The sequence below is a fragment of the Triticum aestivum genome, chromosome 6D (genome assembly GCF_018294505.1).
Source record: "Triticum aestivum cultivar Chinese Spring chromosome 6D, IWGSC CS RefSeq v2.1, whole genome shotgun sequence".
Lineage (NCBI taxonomy): Eukaryota > Viridiplantae > Streptophyta > Magnoliopsida > Poales > Poaceae > Triticum > Triticum aestivum.
In genome coordinates this window covers 14613764-14633505 of record NC_057811.1, presented here as the reverse complement: position 1 = coordinate 14633505, position 19742 = coordinate 14613764, and the positions used below count along the sequence as shown (strand labels likewise).

Here is a 19742-nt window from a genome sequence, read left to right as displayed (position 1 = left end):
AAGCACCGAAGCTGAAGGCGCTCATGGCTAAGAAAGGAGACGATGGAGATATGATGCTGATGTGCGAGCTAGTGGATGAGTAGGATCCAGATGATCTTGGTCAGCTGGACACAGGTCCGGTGAGTGCATCCGCGCCAGTAAACCCAGGCGAAGTCGTAGCGCCAAAAGACCATGACACATGGCGTGATGGTGTGATCACGCTAGAACCAGGAGAAGAAGTGGAGCCAAAAGTCCACAACAAGGGGCGGGACGGTGTGGTCGCGCCCGAAACAGGCGAAGCTATGGCGTCAGAAGACCATGACACACTACATGACGGTGTACGTTTATATTGTCCTTTTCGCACCCAGCCTGCCTCATTGTTCAAAAATGGTGCCGCAAGATATCGGTGAATTAACATATAGTTGGAATCCACTTCATTTAAGAGGACTAAACCACCTTAATTTCATCATTAATTGTTCTGGGAGTGGCTAATATGCATCGAGCGAAATTTAAGTTTGGCTAATAGTGATTTTTTTCATCTGGTTGGAGAAATGGCAATCTAACTCTATGATCGACCATGCCACCTATAAGCTCGTGAATGACACAAGCCTTTTCATAATGTATTGTTTTGAAATCTATTTTTTTAGATAAAGGGAAAAGCATTGCGCAAATAAGAGGATCTTATTGTGAAACACTTATAAACGAGGCCTGTATTGTTGCTTATGTTGGACCATCATGGACCAAACATGCATTTATGCTTTTATGGAAACCATTTGGTGATTTGATTGGCCAGCAAAATGATCTCAAAATAAATTCAGAATACAATCAAATTTAAAACATACATTTTGTTGTCAAGATCTGTCAATATGTCGCCTTGTATATTTTCATGCAAGTTTAAGAATACAACTCACGGTCTATGTATATGTATGCAAACTACAATAAGAAAATAGGTGCACTTGTGCAGGGGTAATATATCTCCATTGCTGAGTTGACATACATGATTCAGTCCACTAAGAAAAGTAGGGGAGTAATAAATCTTTGGAGTTTTAAAAGCCCTGCAAAATGCAAAAAAGAAAAGGCAATGAGCTGTGAGTTGAAAACATGAGTAATGGTGCAATTGGCCCATATAAAAATATAAAGCCACATTGCTTGTTGTCTTAGTTACATGCTTGATGGATAGAAAAAAAAATCTCATTGAATGATATTAGGCCTAGAAGGTCATGACTCCTATTTTAGTTCCACTACCATGTTTTTTTGGAGATTATGATGACCTTTTTGCGACTACGACTCCTACCAGTCCTATTTTAGTACCGTGGATAACCTTTGGTAGGTGTTCATCTTTTGGGAAATTTGGATCCTCTGATTTGTTTATAAAAAATCAGTTATAAAACCAATGGTACATATGACCTAGGTTAACATGCATGCCACTAGAGGAAAATGTTACAGGTGGTGGGACCAATTCATCCCAAGGGAAGCAATAAATTTGTAGGGAACAAGCAACGAGTTTAACTATGGTTTAGAAATCTCAAAAAAGATAGATAAAGATTAAAAAAATCAAGGAAATTGAAGGATACCAGTAGTGCATACTTATAAACAGGGCATCCTTGGTGCGTTTATTTAACTTTTGGGGACCGGACTTATAATGCTTAGGTGGTACAATTCTTTGCGGCTTTATGGAATGTCAATATGTTGCAGGTTTAATACAATTCAATAAAATTTAAATCATATGTTTTGCTATCATAGTTTATTAATACAATTTTAATAAAATTTAAGAATACAAATCATGATGTCAAACGAGTCCATATATGCAAAGTAGAAGAAAGATGTCGGGAAATTGTGCAAGGATAAAAAGGTTGGTATTTTAATTGTTGACTTGGCATACACTCTTGAGTCCCCTAATTTGAGCAGTGGCATGACGAGTGGTCAGATTTGAAAGCGTTAAATGCGTCAAGAAAGGTGCAAATGTACAATTCGAGTGAAATGGGGCAATGGTGCAATTGGACCTTATAGAAATGTGTGGCTACATTATCTGATGTCTTAGTTTCATGTTTGAAGACTTCTAAATAATTTTATCATAATTTTTAATGGTGCACCCCAAGGAGGACTTATTTTGGTAGAAATATCATGTTTTATTTTGAGATTTTAAAGAAGTTGGGCAAATTTCTTGGCTACTTTAATATATTTCCGTCTGATAGTAGTTCTTTATATTTATGTTCTTTAGGATGCATACCTTGTGTTTTACACAAGGAGAGACAACCATCACCACTATGTACATATGTGTAAGCTTTTACGTGGATGTATAAAAACAAAAAGTGGATGAAGAGGAATTCGGTTTTAAACTTTGGTCTAGTAATAAATTGAGAGGATGCAGTGCTCTCTGCTTATAAATGTGCCAGTATACTAAGGTTCCTCGTCTCGACAAGCTAGATGTGGTGTCTTTTGGCCAAGAAGGACTGGCTCCCCAACCCCACAAAGGACTGCATCATGGCCCAATTGGACTTCTTAAAGTAGAAATATTTAGAGTTGGTGAATTTGAACCCCAAATACATCTCATAATAGTTGGTATTTGCACATCCCGGTGAGTTATGGGTAGGAATGCATCCCTCGTTGGAGGTGTTCGACTACCTTACTTAATGCATAAAAACTACAAGAAGTAGCGATATGGTGGAGGTAGTGGGCGAAGCTAGCCATCTCGTCTCTGCTAAAAAAAGTAGATGTGTTGCATCCTAATGTCGGCCCAGAAATCTTGGTTAGCTCAAGACCCAAAATTTACCTACCGCTACTGCAAAACCCCCACGGTGGTCCAGCATAGGACAAGATGATTTTTTGCTTTAGATGACTACTGATCCTTCCCACCACTTTCAGGAGAGACTCACTTGACAGTTAAACATATTATAATCATCACCAACAAAGGTATCATCAACTGTTACACCTCCGATGACTACCTAAGCAGTTAGATTAACCCACTAGGTGCTGGCAACCAAGATCCCCACTAGGTGCTTGCTTGTTTTTAAGGAAACAAGTGATGATTTTTCTCAAAGATATGTTGACCTGGTTTGTAAGTCGTTATCCCAATTCTTGGATAAAGTCACAACCCTTTACATGCAATCCCCGGTGAAAACTTAGGTCATTTATGGATCATAATGACTCCCACCTCCTCATCTACACCACTGGAAGTTGAGGAGTTTGTCAACAAAGACAAAAAAAATTCATGGAGATCCAGAGGAAGCTAGCTAGGAAATTATTCGTTCCTTTTATTCCCCTTCCAGAGATATATTTGAAATACAAGGAAACAAACCCCCTTTCCATCTTCTAGACCTCTTGAATGTATGTTACTAGAGTAATGTGTCTGGACACTCATATGTAGACGTACTATGTTTGTTCATGTTGGTACGATATACCTCCCTGATTATAGACCTATACACCCGTACACTGCCCTTCTCTCTATTGTCGTCAACAACCTTCTAGTGGATCATAAGATCGTTGGTGTACTAATATCTGACATGGACCCTCTCACTAGTAGAAAAAGACCCATTTGTCCCGGTTCATGAGGCCCATTTGTCCCGGTTCGGGAACCGGCCGGGACTAAAGGGTCGGTACTAAAGCCCAATACCTTTAGTCCCGGTTCTTATACGAACCGGGACAGATGGGGCTCCACGTGGATGTTGCGGCTTGCCCTGGCAGGGGGGCCTTTTGTCCCGGTTGGTGATACCAACCGGGACCAATAAGCTACCACGCGTCATCATTTCAGGGGGCTAGGGTTTTTGTTTTTTTCTGAAGGGGGGGGGGGTTGGTGGTTTTAGGGGGTTTGTAGGGTTAATTTAGGTGTTTCATATATTGTTTTAGCTAGATAATAGAGAGAAGTGTCCTCTCTTATCTCCGTGCTTGGTCGATGCTACGTACTATACGTATAGAGAGGACTCGACACGCTAGCTAGTAAGCAAATGAAGGAAACCATTAAGTACAGAAGATTGTCATGAACATATGCATACAGACAGAAGTGATATCGACCTCTCCTCCGAGAGATTGGTCGAACAACAAGTTTTCGTATATCTATCCGACGCTACTACTGGTTACATATATACAATATAAGATCTCTTACAATCCCCTAATATCTGAACTCAACTTCCACATGGTATTCTCCGGCTTTATTGATGACGTGATCAAGAAAGAATCCCGCCAATTCCTCTTGAATTGCTTTCATGCGATCTTGTGGTAGGAGTTCATCCCGCATCTGCCACGTCTAATTTGAACAAGAGGCTCACCACGGTGGTGCCGGCGACGAGATCGGTGCGGGCGATCGACAGCGGTGAAGACGGGGATGGGACGTGATGGACCGGTAAACCTAGACAAATCTCGGGGAAAATGGAGCTTGGAGGTCGAGCTTCGAGAGGAGAAAGCTTAACTAGTGTGGCTCGGGCATTTCATCGAACACCTCATGTGCATAGGAGGTGAGCTAGAGCACCACAAAGCTCTCCCCTCGCCGGCAAGAAAAACAGAGCAGTGGAGTGCTCTGCTCGCGGGCGAGGGTTATATATAGCCACCTCATTGGTCCCGGTTCATGGCTGGGACCGGGACTAAAGGCCCCCCTTCTGTCCCAGTTCTAGGCACGGACCGGGACCAATGGTTGTGGGCCAGGAGCGAGGACCATTGGTCCCGGTTCGTGCCTAGAACCGGGACAAATGGGTCCACACGAACCGGGACAAATGCCTCCCGAGGCCTGGCCGGCCCCCTGGGCGCACGAACCGGGACGTATGCCCCCCATGGGTCCCGGTTCGTGACAGAACCGGGACTAATGGGCTGGCCAGGCCCCAACCAAAGCCCTGTTTTCTACTAGTGTCTCCTTCATTTCACCTTCAACTAAAAATGGCATAAGATCGAATGTGTACTGATCACTGACATGGACCCTCTCCCTTCTTCGATCTTTGACTACAAATGCCATTACGCTATGTGTGATGAATGCTTTGTGTATCATCTGTGTACTACGTGTGTTCCCAAATTTTCTTGTGTGATGGACATGTTATGTGATGAATGATATGTGTGATGATGGGTTGATGACAAGTTAAGAGATGACAAATCCAAGATCGAATCATGTATTATGCAAGAGAAATCACATGCATCTCCTAGATCCAACAATCTTTGACATTTGTGTATCACAGTTAATTAAAGTATCATTTGTGGCGAATCCTAAATACAAGGACCTATAACTATCTAACAACATATGGTTCGCAACCCATCTTTGCTGTGGTTTCTAAACAGTATGTGATATACATGTTTATGGTCGTGCTCTCCCCTAAAAGATAGTCATTATGTGAACTGCTTGACTATCCTTAACAATTATATGAGTAAAGACATTATCATTCACTTCAGTAATAAGAGAAGTGTGTATATCTTAGGATGTGAACTCAAATGGCTTAGAATTATTTTAAGATATTTTAAATATTCATGCGATTTCTTGGAACATTATGAAACTATAATTATCTTTGCGGTATGCATAGAAAGCAAAATAATATAAGCACTTAAGTATGGTGTGGAGGCTTGTATATTTAGCTTCAATCAATTTGTTGTTAATTTTGTGTGTTCAATGCATGTAATTATACATAGTAATTTGTTCGCAAATACATATGTCAGGTGTTTTATACCACTTCATTTTCTTTCTTAAACTATTTCTTGTTATGGATTGGGGCAACACACACAACCTAAAGAGCAATATTTAAACCAAGGAAGGTTTGGATCAAAACAAATATACATGGTGTTATTTATATGCGGGTTGATGCATAAGATCATAAAGACATCGATTTATAAATATGGTGCATGAAGCGCTATAAAAATGTTTAGACCCATGATAGCTAATAATTTTTCCAAACCTGTAGCAGTGTCATGTCAAGTTCTATCTATAAAGGTAATAGAAGGAATGCATGCAAGAAGAACACTTCAACTTATGACCAGGAAAGTATATGGGCACATTCTGACATGATTTCTAAAAAACCATATTGTACACCACTTGTAATATCATCCTCAATTCTGGTTCGCCAAATGTGGAAACATATTTATTTTTGTTTCGATCAACATTAAGATTGCTATTGCGATTAAATATAAATCTTACATTTAGTTCCCACATAATATTATTTGTGAACAAGGTAAACTATGGAGATAAATTTGAATTCAGGGTACATACCAATAGCTAAATGACATCTGGATGCATTTGGCTCTCTTTGACAATAATTATCTCAGGCGATATACCAAAAGTAATCAAAATATTTATTATTTCCTGAACCCACATATATTGTCTTTCACAATTGACTTTGACTTCCTTAAGGGTCTCCATTAATAGGGGATGTTCCAGTTGATAATGTTCTCCGTTAGATTCGACCACCTCTTTAGGCTCCTAGAGTAGACAAATAAATTCATAAATGTTATCGACCGACAATCAATTTTCAGAAAAGATATAGTCATAGTGGCCATACCTCTAAAAGTAGGAGATTCGGCTCCTCTAGAATAGGTGAGTTGCGAAGAACGCGTGCAAGTCCATGGAGGTTAGCAACCAAAAACCATTCATTGAGTATCAGTGTCCTCAAGTTTCGAAATGTAGGGCATCGCCGCAAATCCCTATCAAAAATGAACTAGATAAAAGAGAATAAGAATGATGTATTTTTAGGTGTATTAAGTATATGCAAGTGTGGAAAGCCATGTGTTCTAGTATTGAAACATGTAATAGCCAAAGTTGATTATAGTAAATTGGTGAAAGCAATAAAGAAATATGCATTTCTTATCTCTAATAAATAATTAGACATACCAATGTTGGCAATATGCAAAGAAGTCCTAATTTTTAAAATATAATAACTCTAATATATGGTTTCAAGTTACATAGTGTTCAGGGCTCTATAGATTAATATTCTTGTATGGTGTTCCAACAAATCCAAAATAACAGCCCACTAGAACATAATAGTAGAAATCGACATGTATGTTGTTTCTAGTGTTAGAGTAATGCATATATACATTTTGATTGCATGTTACTTCAATAGAAAAGGTTACAAAACAATATAAGTAATTCAATTGGTGGATAATCTACCATAGATTGCAAGAGCAAGGAAATATGAGCAATAGGGACGCCCAAAAAGTGCAAACATACCATGCTTGGTTCACTTAGCAACTCCAAGTAACTGGCATTTGATAAACCTTCCAGAAGAATGCTATCATATTTGTAACCATCAGTGCAACCAAAACCGCAGTCCACATTATCACATCCCCAAGATTTATTATTGTTACAATAGTCTAAACAGTCCTCGCCTAGACTGACATATCCAACTTCAAGTGAAGGCATGGCTTCAAATAAAGGAGTATAATGCCAAATATCAGTTAACTTAAGAAAGATGAGGTTGGGGACAGAAATGTGAGTGCGTGCACCCACTATCAAATTCACATTCCACTGCAATCAGGCGCTTTAATGACTTTGATATAATGTAATTTGCTTCAATCCAACAAAACATCAGATCTATTTCTTCCAATGCAGGGCAGCTTGAGAAATCAATAGTGCTAGCTTTTAAGCAAACCTTATCAAGCTCTAACCTCTTCAAGTGCTTGGAGATGAGAGCTTGATCCCTGAACTGTAGGAAATCATCCTCTATACAGCTAATGACTCTGAGCTCCTGAACATGGCAAAGATTCACGATATGAAAGATCCATGTGTCTATCATGTCATGCATTTCTACCTTCTCGAGATTAGTCAACTCGATATCACAAACAATGATTGCGGTGTTTCCACGGCCACGCAAAAAATTGTCTATTAAGTTGTTACATTTATCGATTGTATCAGAAATACGTAGGGTAGGCACAAATTTCCATATGTAGCTCCAATTCTTGGAAAGAACACAAGTCCTCACGGCCTCATTCAATGATAGGAAGGATACTATGTGCTCAAGCATATCATCCGGGAGGTCTGAGATTCCAAAATTACAACTCTCTTGCGCTAATTTCTTCCTCTTGTTTATATCACCCATTCTGCAAATTGGTAGGAGGTGATAGTGATGTGGGGGAACAAACCAAGCAATTTATGAAATAAATCAGGGGAGGTGTGATAGTGATGAGAGGATGAAATTGTGGAGAAAAATAACCTGGGTGCTCCACGGGTGGCGCAGTGGATTAGGGTAAGTGCTGCTCCATGGCGTGGTAGCTCCAAAAGTATGCCGATTAGGAGGTCAGATGACGGAAAGACCTACCACCCACTAGAAGATCTCGATTGAAGTGTAGATCTAGGTGGAGTAGATTGGAGGGGCGAGGGAGAGGAGACAGAGCGGATCGTGGCGGTAGAAGGGGCGAGATCTCGGAGATATAGTAGATCTGGGTGGAGGAGATTGAGGGGAGGAGGAAGAAGATCTCAATGGCACAGTAGATCTAGGTGGAGGGGGTTTTGTGGGATGGGGGAGGAGACAAAGCCGATCGTGAGAGGGGCGGGGGATTAGGGGGGAGAGGAGGAAGATCTTTGTTTGAGAGAAGATCTTGGTGGACGGGATTGGGGCCTAGGGGAAGTAGGGAGGAGGAGGAAGATCACCGTGGTAGAGTAGATCTTGGTGAAGGGGGTTGAGGGGAGGGGGAGAGGAGTAGTAACAGGGGATCGTGGATGGTCGAGGGGACTGAATGAGAGGAGGAGGCTGAGAAGATCGTGGGAGGTTGATGAGATCTGGGAGAGGGGGGAGGAGGCAACGCAGATTGTGGGAGGGGGTAATTAAGCTAACGCGTCAGGGGAGGAATTGTTCAGTCTAGTATCTTAATGGGATCATGGTGGGGGTTGGGGTAATCCAGTTCGAAACAAGGTTGTGATTCGTTTACATGGCATTTTCGTAATGGGGCATCGCTATGAGTAACGTGTCTGAGGTCCAAGTGTAATTTGATAATGAGCTAAAATCCCAAACCAACCACCACCATAGTGTGTGTAATTGTGATAATATCATTTCTAGGGAGAAATTATGCACTGGCTTTCCTCCCAAAATTTTAATGACATGAACCATATACCAATGCACGAATATTCTTACCATGGCCTTTACATGACTTGGAGCATGTGACAAATAATGTACTGACCAAGAGTTGTGCACAAAAATCAAAATAAAATGTATACATTAAATGCATAGTGTTGCCATCCAACGTGATGATGATGGGGTCCAAAGTAGTAAGGACCAATATGGTGTTAAAAAGTGCGACACAACTTAATATTCAGCTAAAAACAATGAAGACATACTATGGATCGATTTATTTTTTGGTGCCATTCACTAGCAGGAAACCACATCCCCCCCCCCCCCCCCCCCCCCCCCCCCCTCCCGGAAACAAAAATGGACATCAAACTGGACGATACTTACATTCTCTTATAGCCGTTACATGAGTCCATTTTATGAGTTTTCTGTTCTTAAAACAGCTGCATGAAGAAAGAAATTATAGGAGCTGGCACATGCATGTTCTTACGAAACCTGAATGTGTATCTATTGCTTTTACGGTTAATCATATTTCCGTATACTTCTATTCAGGGCACATAAGATCATCAATCCAAGGATATGAATATTCCAACCTTTCAACTAAAGAACTAGTAATGTACACATCCATTTGTTCAAGTGTGAGTGTGTTTTTTCAAAGGCCGAGCTCCACGGCACCTCCTATCAATGCCATCCGACCATTTAGGGATATGTGCACAGCCTAAATAGTTTGCAGAATGTAGCAACAGAAACGACACCATTTGCAGAGCGCACTTAATCACATGCATGCATAACACGGTTCTCTGACATGACTGCCCACAGTCTCACACGCTCTCTCTCCGCATGCTCACTCTCTTTACAAACAACATGACATGCAGAAGTCAAATCTCAAATATCTAAGGCTGATGTGACTTTTCTTTTCTCTCTCTCCTCTCTCCCAGCCTCTATCTTACGAAAAAAATGTTTTCTCTTTCCTGCTGCCATTTGTCCTTTCTCACATGAGATTATAAAGAAACGCTTGTGCTGAAATAAAAATAGAAAAATAAATGCTCTCTCTCCTTTCACATGGGCACCGGACTGAAAAGGTGAAGAAAAAGGGGTAAAAATAATTGGGTGTGAGGAGCTGGTGGTCATGTGACGAGGTTCACATAAATTCTTGGGCTGCGAGGTCTGCAAAGCTGTGCTGTCTCAATGAATGAACAGTGCATATGCGTCCACCAGAGTTTAGACGCAGCAGGTATCCCATCAGAGTTGAAAGACCTTAATCACTCTAGCGTACAGTGACACTAGCCTGCAATTGTGCGAATCTCCAGGAACAGAAAGGAGCATGGACGGCAGAGATAGTGGGTACCGAGGAGCTTGTCCTACACTATAACTTTCCGTTTGTTCAATCCACCCATCCAACAAATGGGAAAAACTCTGGCTAAGATTGACAAAGTACGAATTGAACTTTTGCAGGGCTGGGGTGTTGTTGGGCCTAGAGTACCACCATAATTTATCCTCCTACACATTTGGTTCTATTTGCAAATCAGTACCTCCTACGAATCAGATCCTTAGTCAATCTTAGAAATTATGGTCATTGGACATAATCTCTAACAAGATTATGGCAGACCCAATATTCTGAGTTATATGTATCAATATGACTTGTACTATTGTTTCTTATATAGAAAATTGACCTGCATTTTTATGGCTATTTGACAAAATGTTTTTTCCTGAGTTTTTTCAAACCCTACATACTTCACTGTAGCAATAAAAGAAACACATGGTATGTATTTTTATGAGTTTTATGTGCATATTGAATTGCTGCCACTGATAAACCTACTCTAGTTTACTATTCCCCATATTACTTTTGAACTACTTTCAGGAAAAGATGTTGCGACCTTACCTATTAAATTACTCCCTCCGTTCCTAAATATAAGTCTTTGTAGAGATTGCACTATGAACCACATACGGATGCATATAGATGCATTTTAAATGTAGATTCATTCATTTTGCTCCGTATGTAGTCTATTTAGTGAAATCTCTACAAAGACTTATATTTAGGCACGGAGGAAGTATGTAAGAACAATTGGAAAGAGAGGAGCGGAAATAAAAGGTTGATGTCATGTTTAATTATTTGATAAAAGTTTGTGTTTCTCTCCTCGTGTGGGCTAATTCCATTCAAATTTTTCCCTCGTTTCAGAACCACATTGTGAAGAAACCTAAAACGGCGAAGGCTAGATTATTCTTCACAGTAAAGCTTCTTCTCGATTTATATATGCTTCTTGAGTGCTTCATCTAAAGTAAATTTGTGTGTACTTCAGTAAACGACCTGCATATATATCATGCGGTTCTGCCTTAGGATGATGACCATCTAAAAAACTTGAGGAGCCAGCAAGCCACTCTCAGCACAAGGATGACGCGCTTCGAATTTGGAGGAACATGATTCCACTGGGTTGATCAGATATGTCATTGGTTATAGTGGAAAGCGTTAGAGTTATTGTGGTTGCTCGTTGCACCGACACTCTACCATATCGGTCAAGACCACGTCTGTCAAGGACGTTTTGGAGTGCTAGGAATGCTAAACTACTGCTTAGTAAAGGTGAGAAGGGTGGTGTGCAACACTGTCGCTCAAGCACATGGATAAAGAAAAGAAGAAAGAAAACCAACAAGCGCTGACGGAATATATATTTAGTCCATATCATCTGAAAATGTTACATCCAGTTTCACAAGAAAGCAATGGCATTGTCATGGAACCATAATGAAAGAGGTAAATACATTGAAAGTCTTAGAACTTGCGCGCGGCGGTCAGCTTGATGCACAAAATTGCAAAATACGTGCTTCTGGTCATCAAACTTGCGCTGACGTGTTCCGCGCAAATAAGATTACATTTTTGTACGCGGGTGTATTCGCTGGCACGTCAGCATGGACAGGGCCCATTGTCAATGGCTATGAGCGGCTGAACTGTAGTGCACATGTTTTTTTCTAGGAGAGGCTGAAGTGCAGTGCACTTTTTTTTTGTGAAACACCCTCGGTTGTTTTATGTTCTTACAAGTCGATGTACGGTTTAAACAAATGGGTAGGTGTGGGATCGAACGGGCGGCATGTCACACTAGTGCACGTCTCCTAACCAACCAACCTGATCTGCTTGATGTTAAATACGGACTACTACATATATATTCTTTTGAATAAAAGGACACATTCTGAACTATATTTCATTTTCTCTAGATTTTAAAATTTAAAATTATTCGGATTCAAACAAAATTTCCGTTTTTCTATTTTTTTTGCGTACATTCATTCTGCACTATATTTTCTTTTATCTATATTATTTAGGTAAACTTTATTTGAATTCAGACAAAATTTAGTTGATTTTTCTGAAAACTTTATGTACATTCATTCTGACATATATTTTCTTTTATGTAATTTTTCAAATTTAGAACTATTTCAATTAATAGAAATTCTTCATTTATTTGTCCAACAAAATACGTACATTCATTGTTCACTAATATCTCCTTTTATCTACATTTTGAAATTTATAATTATTCAAATTCAAATAAAATTTAGTTTATTTGTCCAAGAAAATTACGTAGATTCATTCTGAACTATATTTTATTTATCTAGATTTTTGAATTTAGAATTATTTTAATTCAAAAAATATGTTGATTCGTCCAAAAGATATTTATGTACATACATTATGAACTATATTTTATTTTATGTAGATTATTCGAATTTGAACAAAATTTGGTTGATTTATCCGAAAAATGTACGTAGATTCGTTCTGCACGATATTTCGTTTTATCTATTTTTTAAAATTTATTAAAATTATACGACTTCAAACAAAAGTCTAGTTGATTTTTCCGAAAAGATTTCTGAGAATATAAGTTATCTTCTTACATAGAAAAAAATAAAGAAGAATACATAAGGTAAATTGTGTTTATCTGTTTAAGTCTATATAATTGTGGCCGGGTGGTTGGCGCTCGCACACGCAACGAGCTTATGCGATCGTAGGTTCGAAACGGGGCTTCCCCTTTTTTCACACCTTTTTCGGTTTTGATTTCTACTTTAATTCGTATACTCTATCTTATATAAAGAAAATTGTGCTCATTAAACGTCAACCGTCAGCAGTTCAGGTTGCTATCTATGCGTGGTGAAACCCAGCAGGTAGTGGGTACAAATCCTAGGCACCGCTCCTGTATTTGTCATTTTATTATTAGAGGAGTTTCATCGTTAATAAATAAAATGCATGGGGGCTTTCTAAAAAAGTGCGCGCGGATTACCCGCCGACAGTGGCCTCCTGCCATGTTGGCATGCCACGCGTGCACGGATACGGTCGGATACTATAGAAAGCACCGTATATGAATGGTAGGACAAGTTAGATGACCGAAAACACGTATTTTGCAAGTTTATGCACCAAACTGGCCGTCATGCGCAAGTTCTATGACTTTAGGTCTATTTACCTCATAATAAAATGAGTTTACGTCGTTCATGGCATGTCAGAGTAGGTTATGTTTCTAGTATTATCGATGCTAGACGCACCACCGGGACAGGGGGCTAAGCGGGGAGAAGCTTATTCCATCTTCAAGGAGTCGCCACCGTCTCGTCTTTCTGAGCAAGAAAGCAAACCCTAACAAAACTCGAAGAAACATCTTAAAACATAATCCTCCCGCCTGCAAGGGCCGGGATCCACGGTGCCGCCATGGCCCTAATGCCACTGGAGACGGGGCGTTCTGGCGGCGGCACCGACATGAGGCAGAAGAACCCTAGATTTGTTTGGGGAGGAGGCGGCCATGCTTTATACTAATTTAGCGATTAATATTAACTTTAATGACAAAAATAAAAGGCCTGCACACATTGACACTAATTGCTAAAATAGTACACCATCCGTCAGTCCAATAATGTAAGATGTTTTTTGGCAGGATTTTTACTCCCAATTAGGTTAATAGATTGGAAAATGAAGAAGGAGAAAAAACTCTGCTCGCATTGTACTGTGTGCCCTTCTGGTATAGCTTGCTCGCTTGGGTTTCTGCTACTGATTACAAGCACTGAATTTTCAATGCTGTTCAACTGCTGCTGCCTACCATATTCGCCATTTTGTCGCTGCTGCTGCTGCTACAAAGCTTTCTTTTGCCCAGGCGCACTACTAGCTACAAAATGATCGATCAGACCCATTTATCATGGTCGGCAGATAAGGCTGTCGATCTTTTTAATAATTTTTGATTATTTTTGTGCATGTTAATTAATTGAAGGAGCATAATTTGACAAATATCAAAGTGATGCTCTTTATTAATCACAGCACTAAAAAGAAAAGCCTCTCAGCAGGGCACATCAGCAAATAGCACTGTTGTGGTCTTTTTAGTTGACAGACTGGGCTGGACTTGGATGGCCCAAATTCAGTGTCGACTTTTTCTTCTCCGTCTCCACTCCACTGCACTGAGCGAGAGGAGCTGGTGATTTCGCTCCCTGCCCCGTCCCCATCCCCGGAGCCGAGCCACCGGCGATTCGCGGCGGTCAGGCCACCCATTCTCCTTCCTCTCCCTCTCCATCTCCTAGTGATTTCTTTTTTCTCTCTCTTCTTTCCCGGCTGAAAACCCTAGCTCGACCCTCCCTCCCAAACCCTAACATTCCTCAACTGCTGCAACGGCTGATTGAGAGAGGAGAGGGTGTTTCAGTAGCTAGATGATGGATCCTGATGAGATTCTCCAAGGACAAGGGTAAGATTCCCCATCTAGTTCCTCCCACTCTTCATTCTGCGCAGCGCCTTACTCTGTCTTTCTGTATGCCACATATGAATCTCGCAGGACTTGTGAACCATGTCATGTAATAGGATTAGTTAGGACCTGCTTAACTTTTATATCTTCTCCTATCTATCCCTTTTACCTCTCTCACGCTTGTTTGAACAACCGAATACTTGTACCTACGAGATTGGACGAACCGCGTAAGTTCCACATCAGTAGATGTCCAAGGTTTCACTGTAGAACATCAGGTGTAACATATGATTCTAATTCCCCCTGTGCCTCCTATGCCTAGTTGTTCAAACACTTCATCCCGGAGGCCCTTGATCGCCTTGTTCACCCACTTCATCAGGTTGCACTCCTCCAAGAGCAATTTCCCAAAATTGGAAAGGAGGGTGCCTAATGCACGATGGCAATCTCCATGGCCATGTTCCCTAACTTTTCCCTGTGCGTTCTCTTTTCCCCCTCTCACTTGTATCATTATACAAGAATAGGATTTGATGAGGGAACTAGCGGGCATGTAGGAAGTATTTATATATGAAGGTGTGAGGGATATCACCTTGGTAGGAGGGTATCATGAATGGCGAGCGTTGCAAATGCATTGGGCATGCATATTTGCTCAGTTCCCGCACATGCACATGGTATATATAGTACCATCTAACCAGGTTCCATTTGTCATCCTCAACTAAGGTCTCAGCTACTTCTACTGTTCTGTTATGTTGGGCTGGACGATACCATAAATTCCTCTATGCACTTCTACACTTGTAAGTTGTATCCTTTCTAGTACACTACAGAAAGAACAACATGGACGTCTCATGACAGCCGGGAGGAGACTTGGAGTCAAACATGCGCTAGCTTGCTCAACTCCCTATGTTCCGTCCTCCACGTACAACAGGTGATTGCTATCTATCCTAGGTTGTTGTGTTCGTGCAAGTTCTACCTACTCTCGGAGTAGATCGACACTATAACATTCAGTTCGCATTTGAAGCTCTTCATCTAATCTGCTTGTTGTGGCACCAGTCTCATTTTCACTGAATAAATTAGTGTTGGTTGCATTTAATTTTTCTAGATGTACAGTATCTAAAACTAATGAACCAGGAAGAAAAACGTAAAAATTGTGAGAGCTAATATACATACCGGTAAAGTTGAGGCTTTCTGGTGATAGCCTGAATGAAAAGATCCGTGAATTATTAACATGCACATTTTACCCGCTAAAATGAAACATATTTTTTTGATTGATTAGTAGTCATGCATGACAATAACGATGGGCAAATCCTATTCGGAGCCCGATACTAGTAATTTTACTAACGGGCGCACACCCCGTCGTCACGTTTGGGCCGGCCCGTGTGTAAAACGACAGACACCCGACCACACCACTTGTTGCTTACTTACATTTTTTTTGATCTTTTCTTCTTTCCTTATTTTTCTGTTCCTTTTTTTCCTTTTTCAAATTTTTGAAACTTTCTTTCATGAGGAATTTGTTTTCGGAAAGATGAATAAACTTTTTCTCACGTTCGATGGTTATTTTTTCAAATTTTATGAATTGTTTTCAGATAAAATGAACTTTTTTCAAATTTGATGAACTTTTCTTTAAAATCGGTGATTTTTTATGAATTCAGTGATTTTTTTTTTCAAAATGATGAAAAAATTTCGACATTGATGAACTTTTTTCATATCAATGAAGTTTATTTTAAAAGATTGATGAACCTTTTTCAAATTCGATGAACTTTTTTTCAAACCGATGAACTTTTCTTCAATTTTTTTACTTTTCTTTGAAATTCCGTGAACTTTTTTGAATTCATGGTTTTTTTTTCATTTCGTGCGATTATTTTCTCACACCAGCGTCTACGCGTGGTGCAAGGGAGCTTCTGTTGCGCTTGAAGCGCCGAATAGGAGCTCTAACAGTCTCTACCTTATATTCAAAATACAGCTTTGAAGGCTAGAGTGAGTGCAGGCAAATCCCCAAGCCGTAGTCTGAGATAAAACAACCAGCTTAGGCAAACGACGTCTTGTATGTGCCGCTCAGTGCGGCAAATAGTTGTCGACCATTTGGATATGCGAGTTTGAGGGGCCGGCCCATGTAAAGCATTTCCGTGTTGTGTGTTTCTATCCATTTTTTAACGAGTCACTGTAGCGATACTGTAGATCGACCTCTGTAGCGACCCATGTTACTGTATCAGCCTGTTTTTAGTATTTTTGTATCCAAATTTTTCTGAATATGTTAATGTTTTTTGGAAAATTTGAATATTTTATTTTTAATGCTATGTTGAATTTCTGAACATTTTTAAACATGAAAACATTTTTTATAAGTCTGAACGTTTTTAGGAACTGGGAACAGTTTCTTAGACCGGGATAAAAAAATCAGATGCTGATTTTTTTAAATGGGATCATTTATTTGAATTTGAAATAATTCGACCGATAGCAATGTTTCTCAGCGTTCCGGTTGGTTTTTGAAAATTTCGGCAGGAATAAAGAACCTTACTCTAAGCTGTAGAGAAAGGATAGGAAAAAAGGTTCCTTTATCAGTCATCACCATTTCATGGTGGAATAAGTGGAAGCCTCACAATTCGATGATTTTCCACAATGAAATCGAGGTTTCACCTATTGGGATCTAGCCTTCTCATGTTGACATTATGGTATGGTCCAATAGATGCACTTCGGCAACTTCAATTTTCGTTCCATTAGAGGAGTTATGATTTTCCTTCTTGCTTCATGTTTGTAATACTTTCTATCCCCTGTATGTAGCTTCTCTAAGTTCTTCGTTTTTGGTTTGGTTCCTGATGACTTTTCCCCATCACAGTGTTGTCAAAGTACACTACAAAGGCAATAGCCTTGACCTACACATTGGACTATAGAACATAATAGAAGAGCCCATTGCACGCAGCCAGATTTGATTGAGTTTGGTTGACGATGATAGGTGCGCCCAGGCTAGTAGGAGTTGTACCATGTGCATCTGCATGAACTTAACATATATGCATAGCCATGTGAAATATCTTTCACATTTTCCGAAGCTCCACATTCTACCTAGCCTTCTTATTCTTCCCCACTTCTCCATTTGCATAGCATGCTAGTTCCAGTTGAGACATGCTCCGGTGATATATAACTTGATCCTTTCATAATAAATTTGTCCCCACTCAACTTCATAACCATCAGAGGCAAGCATGCTAATTCCATTATATAATCATTATCATCGAGTTGGCCATGAGGCATTAGGCACCCTCCTCCTCAAGCTGGGGGGGGGGGGGGGGGGGGGGGGGCGCTCTTAGAGGAGTGCAACCTAAAGAAGAGTGGGAATCAGAAGATGGGGTGCCTCAGGGATGAGCAATCGTTCTTTGTAAGGCAGAACCATTAATTTGAAGAATCTACGAATGGAACCCTGCAGCTGGGGGACAATATTATATGGGCAATTTTTCAAGTAAAGATGTTCCTACGGAGGAGGAAATAAATTCGCACTGGTTAGGACTCTACCACGAAGCCATAACCGCACGAAAAAACCGGCATTTGGGAGGAACCGGTGTTTTTCAAAGTTTGTAAAAACTGATGTGTGAGAAAGAACCAAAGAAGTTCCGTCAAAAAAAAAAGAACCAAAGAACCGGCAGCGGTACGAGGAAGCAGCGGTGTATACATTGGATGGAGTCCACACCCAACTGATGGTGTCCTCGATGTCGGCTTGCAAGCCCACCTGGCTCAAACGCAACCAAACATGAGTGAGTTGCTGGAGCTCGAACCTCGCTGTGATCCTGTGCAGACCGGCCATCCAGCCATGAGCAGTAAGTGCCTGGGCAACCTTGATGTTTTTGCGCCTAGATAGCTTGAAGATGTCTGGAGCCGTGTGCCGCAAAGCCTGGCCGTCGAGCCATCGGTCGCTCCAGTAGCTAGTGCGCTGACCATTTCCAACCGTTGTTACATAAGTAGATGCCGAGAAAAGAGCCAAATCATCCTTGGTCACATTGGATTGAGGAACTAGACCATGGCTCTTGCCCTTATCGTAGCCGCAGGGCACGTCCAAATCTTCTTAGATCAAGGACAGCTAGACCACCCATAACCTTGGGACGACACACTGTTTTCCAGTTCACAAGAGCCATGCCACCAGCAGCGTCCGGCTTGGAGCGCCACAAAAAATTCCTTCGGAGCTTGTCAATCTGCTTCAGGGCCCAAATATCCAGCTTGAAGAGGGAGATTAGGTATACCGGGATCGCCGAGAGTAGGGAGTTTACCAGCCGGAGGCGGGCATCGCTGGAGAGAAGCTTACCACGCCAACGTTGCAGCCTGGATGCCAGCTTGTCGAGGATTGGTTGGATGTCAGATCTCGTGATGTTTCTAAAACGGAGGCAAGCCCAAGTATCAAGGGAACTGGCTGATAGGCACCGGGAAGCACCGAAGCAGCAGCTGGAGGTTCATGTGTTCACAAGCAATAGGAAGGAAGACATTTTTCTGAACATTGGCTTTTAGCCCAGACGCAGACCCCAAGAGCAGCAGAATTTGCTTAGTAATACAATTTGCTTAGCAATTGTGAAAAGCATCGGGGAGAGAGGGTCTCCCTGACGCAGGCCTTGCTTGTGGCAAAAACGCAGACCAGTCTCTACATTCACCAGGATCCTAGAGAAGGTGGAGGACCATAACAACGCAATCAGGTCACACCAACGTTGGCCGAACCCTAGTTGATCTGGACATGAGTTCGAGCAGGTAACTCCAAGACACATTATCAAAAGCGTCGGCAATATCCAGTTTCAGCAGCAAGGCCGGCTCTTTGTTCTTGTGCAGCTTTCTGCAGGGCATTTCTGACATAAAGAAAGTTGTCTTGGATCGAGCGGCTCTTGATGAAGGCACTTTGAGAGGGGGGTGATCTTGAGCAGGAGGGGTGCGAGTCTGTTGAACAATAACTTGCATATGATCTTAGCAATGGAGTGCATAAGGCTGATTGGCCGAAAATCCTTGATCTTGGTGGCAGCATCAGATTTTGGCAGAAGAGTTATATGGGCAGAATTGAGCAAGAACCACCACTTTCCCCTGAGAGAGAACAACTGATTGAGGGTGCAAATGAGATCAAACATAACCACATGTAACTTCACTGTGCAAGAAAAAGAGC

At 41.0% G+C, this 19742-nt stretch overlaps 1 long non-coding RNA gene across 1 annotated transcript; it reads right to left on the bottom strand.

Annotated features, from left to right (window-relative positions):
* Positions 1-802: 802 nt before the first annotated feature.
* LOC123141774 (uncharacterized) lies at positions 803-6548 on the bottom strand. The gene is made up of 3 exons (XR_006470412.1): positions 6447-6548; positions 6158-6367; positions 803-1034 (listed from the first exon to the last, which is right to left on the bottom strand). It is a non-coding gene; the product is annotated as an uncharacterized lncRNA (long non-coding RNA).
* Between the last annotated feature and the right edge of the window lie 13194 nt (positions 6549-19742).